Raw genomic sequence first — 13,861 nt, forward strand, 5'->3', positions numbered from 1 at the left:
CACATGGTGCCGTTACTTCTCTCCCCGCTCGCGGCGGGGAAGCCACAACACCCCGAGCCGTCAGGGAACGGCGGGGAAATAAATAAAACCGAAGGGAAAAAAAAAGAAAAAAAAAAAAGAGAAAGTGGTGTTTTCCGCCCGGGATCGAACCGGGACCTTTCGCGTGTGAGGCGAACGTGATAACCGCTACACTACGGAAACTCGCGTTGTTATGGTTGTGCGGGCGGTCCGTGATGTTGGCGCCCTCAGCGCGGGTCCCCGCGACCCTCCCGGCGGCTGAGGGGCCGCGCGGGTCCCTCGGCGCGTCCCGCACCTCGCGGCACCCTCAGACAAAACCTCCCCCGAGCGCTGAGGGACGGGACGCCCCGCGGCATCCCGAGTGACCAGTGACGAGTAATCAGTGCTTGCAGAGGCCCGCTCGCCCCGGAGGCGGCTGAGGTGGCGGTCCCTGGGCCGCACTGCGGCGTTGCCCCCTCTCCGAAAGGGGACGGCCCCCAAGGAGCTTGGCCGCTGAGGGGGCAGGAGGGACTCGCCCCAAACCGGCGTGGCCAGGCCGGGCCCCCTGCTCCGAGCCATGGGGCTGCCGGGAGGCGCGGGGCTGGCCTCACCCTCCGGGCCCGGGCACGTCCCCGGGGCCCGCCCGCCGAGCCCCGAGCCAGGCACGGAGGCCGGGGGCAGGTCAAGGGGGACAGGACGTGCCGGTGCCCGGGCCGCTTTTGGGGAAGCATCTTTTCTTCCCGAGGCAGCTGCCACCAGATGTCGGTAGAATAGTGGCAAGAGGGAGCGGAGCTCCCTGCGGAGCCGCTCCGGAGGGAGAGGATCGGGCCCCGAGGATAGAGCTGGAAGAGGACGGGCCGCTTCCCGAGCCAAAGGACAGACCCTCGGCAGGAGGAATTTTCTCTCCCAGTGGAATTTTCTCGCGCGGTGGGCCAGACTCTCCTCGGCACCAGCGGCTCGCCAAGGCGGCGGGGGCCGTGCAAGAGGATGGGGCAGAGCGCGGGGATACGCCGCCAGCATCACGCTGTAGTGAGTTTCCCGGCACTGAGGTTTTGTGTAAAGTTCCTGCTGACAGTCCCAGATGGTTCTAGGAATATGCTAGTTCCTCTTCTTTTCTCTTATTGCGGTGTTAGCAACTCATACGCCCATGGCAATCGTTATTTTTTTGGTAAAAACTCTGCCCTTGGAATCAGGTGGTAATGTGAGAATTGTTTTCCCTGTTGTTTTTGTTTGTTGAAGTGGGTTTTGTGCTCTGCTGTCTGCAGAGAAAAGCTTGGAAGGGAGAAATTAATCATAAACCCAGATGAAAGTGAAAAGAACCTCACTTTTAATAAACCTTAACAAAACCTACTTTTAATAAAACCTTTTAATTTTGTAATTCATCTCTTGATGTGGGGCCAAAAGAGATAGAGAGGAGGTTGTCCCGCATCCTTTAACTCCAGGACTTGCCGGTACTTTATCCTGATCTGACTCACGATAAGGATTAGAACATTACATTAAAGACCATGACAAACCTGAAGCCTTGGGACTTGTTTGCTTGATGTTGCTTTTAAACATCCCGGTGTTGTGCTCTTTTTGTCTGCAGCTGGCAGAGCGGGCGGGAGAGGACTCTGGTAGCAACCTTTGCACTGTGCATCAGCTGAGCGTGCTGGGTGCAAACCTAATCGATAGCTGGGGGCAAAGTCCTCTCCCTCGAGCAGGAGGAAGTGGATCTGGAAGTGATCCAAGACTATTGATGGAAAGATTCAAATGCTTTTGTGTTTTGTTTTCTTCCAGAGACCTCTCTCACTCTGGTGACTGGTGGAGAAAGGAGAGCTGCAGACCAGACAGTCCCAGGGAGAAAGCTCTTGGAAGGTACTTGTGGGAGGAAGAGGCAGAAATTAGACAAAAGACATTGTGCTGCTAGTGTTAACTCCCAAACCTCCATAGTTAAGATATTGTGGTGGTCCTTCGTTAAGGCACCGTTGGACTCTGGTAGCCTTGAGACATACTGTGTAGATGGGTCGTGGGCTCTAGATCCTCCTCATGGGCAACTTGGGCTTTGAGGGCCCAGAAAAAGCTCACTCTTCCTGCTGGTTGCTGGTTGCCGCTTGCTGGAATGGCTCCCAGGGATGTCCTCGCTTTTCTTACAAAGGTCCATTGTCAGTGACTGCTCAAACTTTGCCCGACAGGACAAAGAGACTGGCAGCATTTCAGTCTCCCCTCCAGCCCCTGACCTATCCCACTTCCTCTGCTCCCAAGACTTAAATACCCTGCAGCACTGCTCCCGCATGAGAGCCCCTCTGCCTCGCCCCCCTTCCCCAAGGACAGTCTCCAAAGCTCTAGGAAGGGCTGTCACACAAATACCCAGGAAAAAGAAAGCAGGGGGCTTATGTGGAGGTGAAGGATGGATATTCTCCGCTATTATCACCAGCATCTGCCCTTTCTGAACAAGGGAACCCTCCCCCAGCCAGCCTTTTCACCAGTGCGCTGAAGGCGGCCATGCTCTGCTTTGTTTGCCTGACACACTGCGATGGCTGCAGAGTCCCATTCTCCCCTTTTCCTCCCTCCGCTCCCTAAACAGTCTGTGTGGCTGCTAGAAGAGAGGGGAGCACGGAGCATCGTGGAGCAGGAGAACTGACAATCAGGGCTGGGAGACAACGCTGCCTTGCACAATACCCCCCCAATTAGCCATTCATTTCTGCTACCTCTGAAACGGGAGCACAGCCCTTGTGCTGGGAGATAAAACAAGAACGGCTTCAATAGCACTGATTTAAATTAGGTCAGGCTAGCTTTTGTGTGGCAGGGACCACACAATAGCAGTCACACGACTGTGGAGGGGAGCAGCATAAAGGAAAAGAGGCCAAGCAAGTGGCACAGATGCTAGGAGTTGGTGGGTGCTGGGAGATGAGGGGTGTATGTACGTGAGTGATAGCAGAGGGGCAGGCACTCCAACCCGCGCGTGATGCTAATGCATAAAAGGGGGCACATGGGCAGGAGGGGACAGGGAGGTCAAATACTGCCTCTGGAGAAACAAAATCATCAGCTAGTCCTGCCACACCAAGGGCTGCGAGAGCACAGCCACGCATCCTTGGAAAGCGGGCTTTAATCGTTCTGAGGCAAAGAGGTGTCAGTGATGGTGACCCGTAACATCCTCTCTGAGCACTAGCACTAGTCCTTCATACGGGGGAAGCGGGGCAGAGACCCTCTGGGGTCTTTGTACTAAGGGACTTACTTCTTGGGCCTCAGGCCCCAAGATGCTGCTCTTCCTCTTGGCAAAACAAGTAAATTGCGAAGGGGCAGTGGTTTTTCTGGAGCACACAGCAAGTCGGGTTATGACAGGTATGATGAAGCCCCGGAGACTTGGGCTGACCAGGTTTGCAGTTTCTTTCACCTCCTGAGTTCATCAGAAGTCCGCACCGAGCCTGAGCACCTGATGTGCCGTGAAATCCTGCGCTCAGTTCTTTATCGATTGGTGGGGTTGGGGGAAAAAAATGGGCAACCTCTTCAAAATGATCTCTTAACTCAGGTTCTCAAAGATATCTGAGTGTCTGGCTGCCTTCAGAGAGAGGTCCTGGAGACAGTTGCCCAGGAGAATATGAGCACCGGAGACTAGTCCCGTTCTCACCCCGTATCACTAACATTAGTATTGCTGTTATCACAATGGTTATGCAGATGTTCGTGTTTATCTGGCAGTGGGGAACAGGAGAGCAGCGTGCTTTCTCCAGCAATAACAGTGTGCTCAGAGCTATCAATAAAAGCCTGATCTTTCCAGGCAAGCTGTTGTCATGGGCTAAATGAGTTTATCCAGGTGAGTCCATATGCAAAGGAAGTTTAAAAGCAAAAGTTCATCCCTGTAAGTCTCCCAGGCAGAAAAAGCTCTCACTGAATTGTCTTTTGGGAACCAGGATGGGCCTCTACAGGTAACACTTTGTTACAGTTGGCTGAAAAACTACTGATGGGCAAAGTCATAGAATCGTAGAATCATGGAATGGTTTGGGTTGGAAGGGACTTCAAAGATCGTCTAGTTCCAACCTCCCTGCCACGGACAGGGACACCCCCACTACACCAGGTTGCTCAAAGCCTCATCCAACCTGGCCTTGAACACTGCCAGGGATGGGGCAACCACAGCTTCTCTGGGCAACCTGTTCCAGTGCCTCACCACCCTCAGAAGGGAAGAATTTCTTCCTTATATCCAATCTAAATCTGCCCTCTTTCACTTTAAAGCCATTTCCCCGTGTCCTGTCACTACACATCCTTGTAAAAGTCCCTCTCCAGCTTTTCTGTAGCCCCTTTAAGTACTGGAAGGCTGCAATAAGATCACCCCGGAGCCTTCTCTTCTCCAGGCTGAATAGCCCCAACTCTCTCAGCCTGTCTCCAGAGCAGAGGTGCTCCAGCCCTCGCATCGTCTTCGTGGCCTCCTCTGGACCCGCTCCAACAGCTCCATGTCCTTCTTGTGTTGGGGACTCCAGAGCTGAATGGAGTATTCCAGGTGGGGTCTCACGAGAGCAGAGCAGAGGGGCAGAATCCCCTCCCTCGACCTGCTGCCCACGTTTTTTTTTTTGATATATGGGTGTGGAAAAGTTGAAAGACACAATCAACAATTTAATAAGGTGTTCTTCAGCCTTTTTGAACCTAAGGACAGCCTGATATTCTTTGGCAGCTGCAAGAAAAAGTTGTAACCAAAGACAATACTTATCGTTTAAGCAAAATGTTTATTGTATTACAAAGTCATAATTTTCTTGCTTGAATTACAAGCATTGGTAATTTCAACTACTGATAGTAAAAAGTGGGTGAACCAGAGAACTGGGTGTGCCGGCTAGTGCCAAAAGGAGAAAAATAGGTTAAAATTTGAATTCTCAGTTATTCTCCTTCATTTGTTTGTTCGCATACGAATAACCTTTTTTTAAAAACCCAAGACAAATTGATTTAAACATACTGCTTCTGACATGCCTACACAGACAGTAGAATATTCCGTGGCCAGAAGCTGATCTCAGAAAGATTCACACTAGAAATAAGTTGTCCTTTTTTACCAGTGAGTGTAATTAAGCACCAAAATAGTGGCTGTTGTAGGGAGGTGGCCCCGAAGGCACCAAGCAAAATGAGACATGTTGCTAAAAGGTACGTTCGCGTTCAGCCAGATGGTCAGAGCTTTGATGCATGAAGCACCAAGTGAAATTATCTGCCCAGTTATGTAGGAAGCTCGTCTGGAGCAACCATAATAGCCCTAATTTCTCTCAAAACAAAAATACATGGTTGCTAGTTTTCCCTGCTTTAATGCTGTGCTGTTGGCATGTTTTTAGCCTTCGGTTGTGAGAACACAACTCACGCAACACAACAACAAGTCTCACTTCGTTTTTCGTTTTGTTTTACTTTCCAAAGCCCCTGTCCACGCTGCAGTGAAGAGTGGAGGTGCCCAGATACCGAAAGCTGTTGGGTATCTGTACCCAGATACCGAATTTTCTGTGGTAGCACAGAAATTAATGGTACACACATCCATATGTATAAAGTAAATAATAAAATAAATAAATAAATCAGAACTACACAGTTAGGTGTATATAGCTAGAGATCATTATTCTCATGCAAATGGCATGATCTGGGATGTTCCTGAGTTGCGATTTGTAAATCCTGGTGTTACTGGGATGGACTCTATAACCTGAAATGGCTTGTTTGAGTCCTTCAGCTTTCAGCAACCCAAAAACCACTGCAGAAAACATTATGTTTTGCAGAAGGCTGGTTTATTCTCTGGATATTTATTTCCTGGTTTGAGTTGGGGTATTTTTTTATTATTATTATTGTTTGTTTTGTTTATTTCTTCTTTAATCACTCCAGCTGAGACGGAGAGGGTGGGAGGAGGGTTTTGTTCCTCTGGAGATAACAGGAGGCTGTGTCTGTGCAGCCATGGTGACAAGATCCAGGGCGCTTTCTGGCTTCCAAGCAATTTGCTCCCCACTCCTGGCTCCCAAGTAAAAGTGGGGCAGAGAGAGAGAGGAGCTTTGTTTCTCAAGTGCTTCAGCTGTTGCTTCTAATTAAGCAAAGAGCTCTAGTGCCTTCCCACCTCCCAAGCCTAAGGAGGATCTAGTTGGGGCGAAAGGAGAGTCAGAGGCTGTGCTGCTGCTTCTCAGCACCCTGCTCTCACTAGAAGGCTCTTCTCTTTCATCCTTGCTCTGCCCACAGCCTTGCTGGGTGACCTGCGGCCATCCCTACGCCTCAGATTCCCTGGCTTCAGGGGGGAAGAACTGAGAGTGACCAAGCTCAGCACGAGGCCAGATGGAAACTGCCACCGCTGCTGTTTCAAGGTGTTATTATCGGTTTAAATGCAATATGTTCCCAGCTTCTCAGACGTGCTGACTATCCGCAGATTGCTCTTTCCTTCTCCAGCCTTCCTTGGATGTCATCCCCTTTTCTCTGTCTGAGATGCCAGCCCCTTCCCTGAGCTCTAACAGTATTTCTGCAATCTCCCCAGTGTGCCTCTGTAACCCTCCAGTGTCACAGGATGTTCCTGGAGGAGCCAGATGAACTGTCAACAGCCGGATATCAGGCAAATGGCCTTTGCACAGGGCAGTTGCACTTTTTTGGACAAGGAGAGCAGGGTGGGTAGAGGGCTGAGTTAGTGGCAGCTGCGAGGGCTGCAGGGAAAGGGACCACATAGCCTCTGCCCAGTTCTGCAACAGGGAACACGTATTTACCGAAGCATTGCACGCATGTGGGAAGGACTGCAGAGAGGAAAAGAAGGTGGAGATGTGAAAAGAGAAAAAAAAAAAAATAGGGAACAGCAATGCTGCAGGAAGCTGACAGCCCATGGAATCGAGGTACAAGCCCTGACTTAGCTCTGCAAGATGCCTGGTCGCCAAGGACTGAAAATAGCAGTCAGGTCATGGCTGCTCCCCTGTGCCTCTGCGCCCACTGAACTCAGCTGGATATCTTCAGCGCAGGATCTCGCAGGGAGAAATTTAGGGCCTCACTCAGGAACAGATTGTCCTCCCTCTTGGGCCCCATCTGCCAGGCAACACTGGAGCAGTTGGTCTCTGCAGTGCTGAGCGGAATCCTGTTTACTTTCCCCTCGTGTCAGCAAGGTGATACGCAGGGTAACCGAGCCCTGCTGTTACAGCCCGATTTCCAGGAGTGGCCGGGACTCAAAGGTGCAAGAGCATAACCCAAGAGCCACCTTTGAGAGGCAAGGCGAGGTGGCATCAGCCAGCCCTGATCTAAGTCAGGGTCCAGCCCGAGAACAGGGCTGTAGTTGCAAGAGGTCAGGGTGTTGTTGGGGAAGCCCTTGATTCACGTGCAGGAAGAAAGCACGTGGGCTAAAGGAGAAATCCAGAGTAACGTTGGAACAAAGGGCAGCCTGCAGGAGAGGTGCCAGGAGCAACAGGCTTGTGAGCCTTGTCTGGGATGAACTGGTTAGTGCCCGACTGCTGAGAAACACACGGTGTGTTGGTGGAGGTCTTTGTCACTGACCTTACCTGGACCAAGTTCTGAGCGATGCATTCACGGTTCCTGAATTGAGGCAGGGGGAGTAACAGGCAGCAGCCTGCCTTCTAAGACTCAAGTAAGTGCGATTTTCAGGGTGTCTTGGTCATCTGGAAATCTTAGTGAGCTCAGCTTTCTCAACCTCAGGTGTTTCTGGCCAGCAGAAGGCTACTGGCTGCTCTGGAGAAGTTCAGCCTCAGTGCTTGAAATCTCTAGGAGAAATTCTTGTCAGCAGGAAAGCCAGGGCCTGAATCGGCCCTTGTACCGGACTCTTCCCTCACCGCTTTCAAAGATGAGGCTGGCTAAGCAGAAGGGGATGGAGAGACAGACCAGTACCTTAGAGCTGCTCCTTCTGTCCCCACTCAGGGCATAACAGCCTCCATCCACCAGGGATGTGGAGAATTGTCTCTAGACACTATTAAGTGCACAGGAAAACAGCAAGTGAGACCAGCTCCCCTTTAGCAGCACCAGCCAAGATCGCCGCAGCACGGCTGATAAAAGAACATTATTTATTGTTTCCAGGTTCTGATACTGAAGCCCAGCACCAAGGACTGCAGAGGATATCATGCATCCGTGCACTAGCGCAGGTTTTCCGGAGACCTTGGCCCCAGAAGTCAGGCTGGTGAGGTCCTGCTCTCTTAGGTTGCCAGGTTAGGCAGTCAGTGCTCTAATGGTGCTTGGTGAGCAGAGGGCACGGAGCATTACTTTATCCCCTCCCCTGAGGTTCCCATCCGTAGAGGCTCTGGCACAGGATGCTGCCGGTGTCAGCTCTCCAGTAATCAGCCCAGAGGCAGAAAGTGGAAACTTTCTGGTTGCAGCCACTTAGTTTCATTAGAAGCATCAAAAGAGAAAACAGGCCTCCGTGGGGCAGTGAGAGGCAGAGACATGCGAGAGGTGGGGGAGAGGGCATCTGCAGCTTTGTTTTACATGCCAGTTAGCAGGTGAGCTAAAGACTGGAGAAGAGAGGGAGGAAAGAGGGGCAGAGACAGCCTGGAGCTAGGGCCTGTCACCCATATTGTTCCAATTGCTGTCGGGAGATCACACAGCTCTGTAAAACCAGCTCTAACTGTGTTTCACAAGGCCAGAAATTGGTTTGAGGCAGAAATCCATCCTGCTGCCCTAAGGCTCCTTCCCTGCCCCACATCCCTTCGGGAAGAATTTTGTCTGAATTTCTTTTGAAAAACCTTGTGTACTAGAAATTGCATCCCCTTCCCAGCGCTCTGTTCAGGGAATTAATTGTCCCTGTCACCGCAAAGAATTTTCCCTGATGTCTAGCCTAAGTCTTCCTTGTTCAAACCCAAACATGATGCTGTTCAGAGGCGGAATATTAGGGGCTGGAGTCGCTACCATAATAGCGTATTGATTTCAGCGAAGCTGAGCGCAATGGAGAGGAGCGTGCCCAGCCTTGCTGCAGCCCCTCGTGCCCCCACAGAATGTTTGTGTGGGACTAAACGCTTCGGTAAGTGTCTCTCAGCTTTGCTCGTCGACAAGAGCCATTCTGCATAGACACATTGAAGCAGGCAGGGCACGGGACCAGGCCTGTAATCACAATTCCTTTTGGCAGGAGGTGTTTTATCAGCCTTGGTCTCCCTGGGTACTTGGAACTGTCTGGCTGTAAGCTCTCCTGAGCAGAGGCTGGAATTCTTTAGCCAGTGGCAGCCCTCTACCCCTTGCCTCCCGTTTCATTCCTGTCCTCACTAAAGAGCAGAAATGAATTCATCTGCACACCTCTAAGCCCTATTTCCCTGCTTAGATTTTTCACTAAGCCGTCTCAAATAAAGCAATGTGTGCACCCCAGTGACTTTAGGAGGGCTTTAGGAGTGGGACAGAACTGTGCTCAGCTGGTAGGCAGGTGGTGGTTTTAGGTTTGCTCACTGACCAGGAGCACCAGCTAGGATCTTGAATTAGAGAAGCCTCATCATTTGATGACTGTCTCTTGTGGTTCATTTGCCCCACAGTATCTCCAGAGCTGACTCCTGCACCCAGCTTCCCTTCCTCTGTGGGCAGCAGCATCTCCACCCTTCTTTCCAGCTGGGAAAGGGATCTTTTTGGCTAGGAGGGGAGCATGGTTTTAACAAGATGCTGCAGGTCATGAAGACTAGCATTTGCATCTCTAGTTCTCCCTGCCTCTGTTTAAGATAGATAGGTAGATAGATAGGTAAGGTAGAAAGGAGGGCTGAAGGTTTGACGATGGCCGTGACATAGCAAGTTGTGGCTGACCTTGTTGTTGAAATAGAATTACTGAAATAGAAGGCCAGGCTCAGAGTGGGGTTGTTAAATACTGCAGTAGCTCCTGGCTTCTGCTTCTGTTTCCACCAATGACCCTGGCCAGATCCTCTTGCCTCTCTACTTTCTTTTTGTCCTATAGGAAAGTAGGGATCTGCAGCAAGGGAGCAGCAGCTACTTCAATAAATAAGGCAGGAAAAAGTGACCAAGAGGTCCTACAAGAACAGATCCCAGATTCCTGAAGTCCCACTCATCACAAAGTGTTGCCTCTTGCTTCTGGTCCATGCCTAGTTTGTGGACACAGATGTTCTATTATTCCCACATGGATAAGCAGGTTTTTTTATGTGAGCTCCTGTCCACGAGCCACGCATCTTCTAGTCAGAAGGGCTTCTTTGTTACCCTTGGAGATTTCCACAGAAATAATCATGTTTGCAGACACTTGCACCGTTCTCCAGCGAGCTCTGCCCTGAGATAAAGAAGGGGCTTGGACAGGGAGCACAGTCAGCCAGGAGATGGAGCAGCTTGCTTCCTCAGCGTGGTGCAAGCAGGGGACTAGGGAGGGAAAGCCTGGCCCCTTGGCAGGGCTCTGCTCTTTGAAGAAGCAGATGTGACAGCTTCTTTATGCCACAACCGCTGTGTGGTTGCAAAGAAGCAAAAAGGCTCACAGATTTGTGGCTCAGGGCTGGGACATGGGGCCTTTCATTTTCTTCAAGGGCTCTTGAGGAAGATCTCGTTGTACCTGCTTGGAATTAATTCTGCCAATCCCTGCTCTGATCACAGACTCCCCATGCCGGAGTGCAAGAGATGCCTTCCATTTTCCTCCTTCTATCTGGGACAATTGATAACCTGGACAGAGCTGCACCAACAGCCAGGACGTAATTCTAGTGAAGGCTATGTGGGTCTGGCTTGGAGCCTTCAGGAATTAGATTCTCCCAGTCTCCCTGCAGCAGCTCCTGCCTGACAGCGTTGTCCCGTTCCCCAATGTACATCCCTGTCCCCCAAGCCCAAGGACCCCTCTGTGCCCCATCAGCAGAAAGTGCTGTTCTGTTTGGGGCTACCTCAGAGCTGCTGGCACAACAAAGCTGTTTTGTTTTTGGCTGAGCTCTCGGCATCTGAGCTCTCGTGTGGTTGGAGCCCATTTTTTTTGCAAGAATGAAAACAGTGGATTAATGAGCTGCTTGTGGCTAATGTGCAGGGTTTCTCAGAACTGGTGCTATTAGAGCCCAGCGTCATGTAGGAGGTAAATGGCAGCACATGGTGAATAAAGCAGTGATATAATAGGTTTAAGTAGTCCATTTCCCTTTGGAGTGTTACTGATAACATGCCCAAATGCATACAAGACCATTACCTTAATGAATAAGACCGCTCTCTGGCAGAGCACACGCTGCAGCTCCTCACAAGGGGTTTATTTTTCATCGGTTTCAACCCAAAAAAGGCTTGGGTGTTTGAGTTGGAGTGGGGTGCAGGGAGGGTAGAACAGAGACAGAGGGGAAGAGAAGGGCAGAAGAGAAGGAATATGAATGAGAGTAGACGGGAAAGAGAAATAGAGAAGGGATATGAATAAATGCAGAACAGGCATGTTGTGGTTTGGAGCGCTGTGTTCTCCAGGCACCCCAACAAGAGGAACTCGTACATACAGACAGTTACCGAACGTTTCATCTTGCATGTTGGAAAGGACACGTCTGTCTTTGGAAGCATCGTTGTCAACTGCCAGAAGTGAAAGGCTACAAAACATAGAGACATCAACGGGCCAGTGCTCACGATTCACTGCTTCAGATATTCAGTGACTAAACGTTGCCATTGGCCTCTGGCAGTCCCAGTCTGTTCAGAATTAGTACCAATTTTTGGTAATTCTACCCACATCAGTGGAGTTTCTCAGGACAGCCTCTCTGACCAGCGCTGTGCTTATTGCCAGCCTAATTCTGCACTAGTTAAGCATGTGTCAGCTTGTTGGAGATGCTCCATGATGACCAGTGCGTGTGAGAGCAGAATTTGCCTCTACACCTTTCCTCATACGCAGTTTACTTTTCTCTGGGAATGGGTATGTAGAGCAGCATTGCCTGAAAATCTCTTTGAAGCAAAATTTTCTGAAGTTGCTTCTAATCAGTGTGGTGGGATCTGAATCGGGCTGTCTTGTTATGCAGTAATATGTATTCTTGTGCCAACTAAAGCCTTGGTTTTGCTACCTTCTTCTGGAATCTCTCTGCAGAGGAAAGAGATGACCCTAAATTTGTTGTTTGGAATTCCCCATATGAGGTGAGTTCCACAGAGGTGTAATTCTGGTGGCAACAGCGTATCATTTGTAGCAGAATAAATGAGATGAGAATCACTAAATATCAGGGTTCCTAAATGGTTGGTTATTAAGATCCCTCTGAAAGCCTAAATTAGTGATTCACAATATATTTAAGACATGATCCGACTGATCCACAGCAGACGTGTCCTATCCTGGTGTACTGGTCCTGGGACTAAGTGGAGGAGGACACGTAGGACAGCGTACGAGGGTATATAAAGAATAAAGCTGCTCCTACCTGTAGTTTGTAGCTTCCAGCAATCTGCGAGGACTGCCTGGACATTGCATCCAGACTATTAAGTTTAAAACGCCACTGATAGACCAAACCTCCATAAACTTGTCTAAAACCTTTTGAACCTACTTATACTTTCAGTCTACACAATATCCTGTGGCAAACGATGTCCAAAATTTAATTATGTGCTGGGTGAAAAAGTGCTTCTTTTCGTTTGTTTTAAACTTGCCTGGTAATTCACTGGGGCACCGACTTCTCGTATTGTGAGAAACAGCATTTAAAACGTCAAAAGGACACAGAATCCCAGATTTACTGAGAAGTCATGTGATTTCGACTTGTAAGTGTTAAAACCACTTCTGAAAATGGAATATAGGTTCTACTTTTAATGCTTATGAAAATATTGCCTCCAGTGCTCTCGTTTGCTCTTCAGCTTGTTTTATTTATCTTGTATTTCCCTTTAACCTCTGCTTACAAGCTGTTCTAGCCCTGACAGATCCAGTTCTCAAGCTTCTTGTTTACTCAGTTAGCATGGGCTTTATTTTTGCAATATTCTCCTTTTAACTGCTCCAGCAGCTGAGAGTCTGTGGCTCTAGACATGAGCACAAACTTACCCAAGGCCAGGCAAGTTTGTCTGAACGACCTCTTTCTCCTCATTATATTTGTGATGGTCCCAATGTCACAAGTTCAAGTACATGCACATGGGGTTTCATACAACACAGAGATAAAGGCAGGGAGATAGAATTCCGCGCTGTCCCCCGATGCACGAGCATGTTCTGCCGCTCCTTGATTGTGCCTTTTGCAGACACCTCATTAAAAACTGTGTTCATTGCACATAAACACAGCCTCGTGCTCACACACATCATTCGAACACGGCGAGAGACAGCTCACCCTGACACAAACACGTCTGATTCCTTACGTGCTCTCCTACAGAGACCTTGACTCTAACAAGCAGTTGTTCATATCGTAGCCTTGCTGCCTCCACGGAGTTGTATCTTCCTGGTTGCATTGTTAACTTAACGCTGTCTTTTACGCAGTTTTGAACACACCTCCTCTTGCTTAAGCCTTTGAGCTTAGTCCAAATAACATTTCTTCTCAGTCTGATACACCTCCTGTATCAAATGTTCTGATGTGGTGTCAGACTGAGTTAAGAGGCAGAGGAACCAGACCCTTTGAATCTTTCTCTCCCCATCATGTAAATCCAGTTTGCTACATGAAGCTGTTCACATCTTATATCCTCGCAGGCACATGCTCTAGTCTGGAAGATTAGATAAAAGATAGTGCCTAAGCATCTCCTGAAAGCAGTTTGATCCAGAGAGTTAGCGAGGATACATTACCTTCCTAGGAGAAAGATTTTGGAAGAAAAGGGGTGTGAGGACACCAAGCATGTTTGAGACATGTTTCCCCAAGCGTTTGTCCCCCTCAGCAATGCAAACCATTGTGTCAGCAGGGGATAAATCAGTGTTGCTCTACAACAATCAGCTGAATGAAGCTGACTTTCTGCTGCCAAGGGTGAGGTGTATGTGAGATTTGAATGGAAGGTCTCCTGGCACAGCACCAACAACCTCTGGAGCCTCGTTGCAGCTAACGCTTACCCCATGACTAACAAAACATCAACAAACTCGGGAAGTTGCTGTCAGAGCACACGGTGCAGATGTACACCCTCT

General features: G+C 49.6%; 1 non-coding gene across 1 annotated transcript; it reads right to left on the reverse strand.

Annotated features, from left to right (window-relative positions):
- Nucleotides 1-128: 128 nt before the first annotated feature.
- TRNAV-CAC (transfer RNA valine (anticodon CAC)) lies at nucleotides 129-201 on the reverse strand. The gene has a single exon. It is a non-coding gene; the product is annotated as a tRNA-Val (tRNA).
- Nucleotides 202-13,861: the final 13,660 nt, after the last annotated feature.

This window comes from Tauraco erythrolophus, chromosome 28, assembly GCF_009769465.1.
Source record: "Tauraco erythrolophus isolate bTauEry1 chromosome 28, bTauEry1.pri, whole genome shotgun sequence".
NCBI classification, from domain to species: Eukaryota; Metazoa; Chordata; class Aves; order Musophagiformes; family Musophagidae; genus Tauraco; species Tauraco erythrolophus.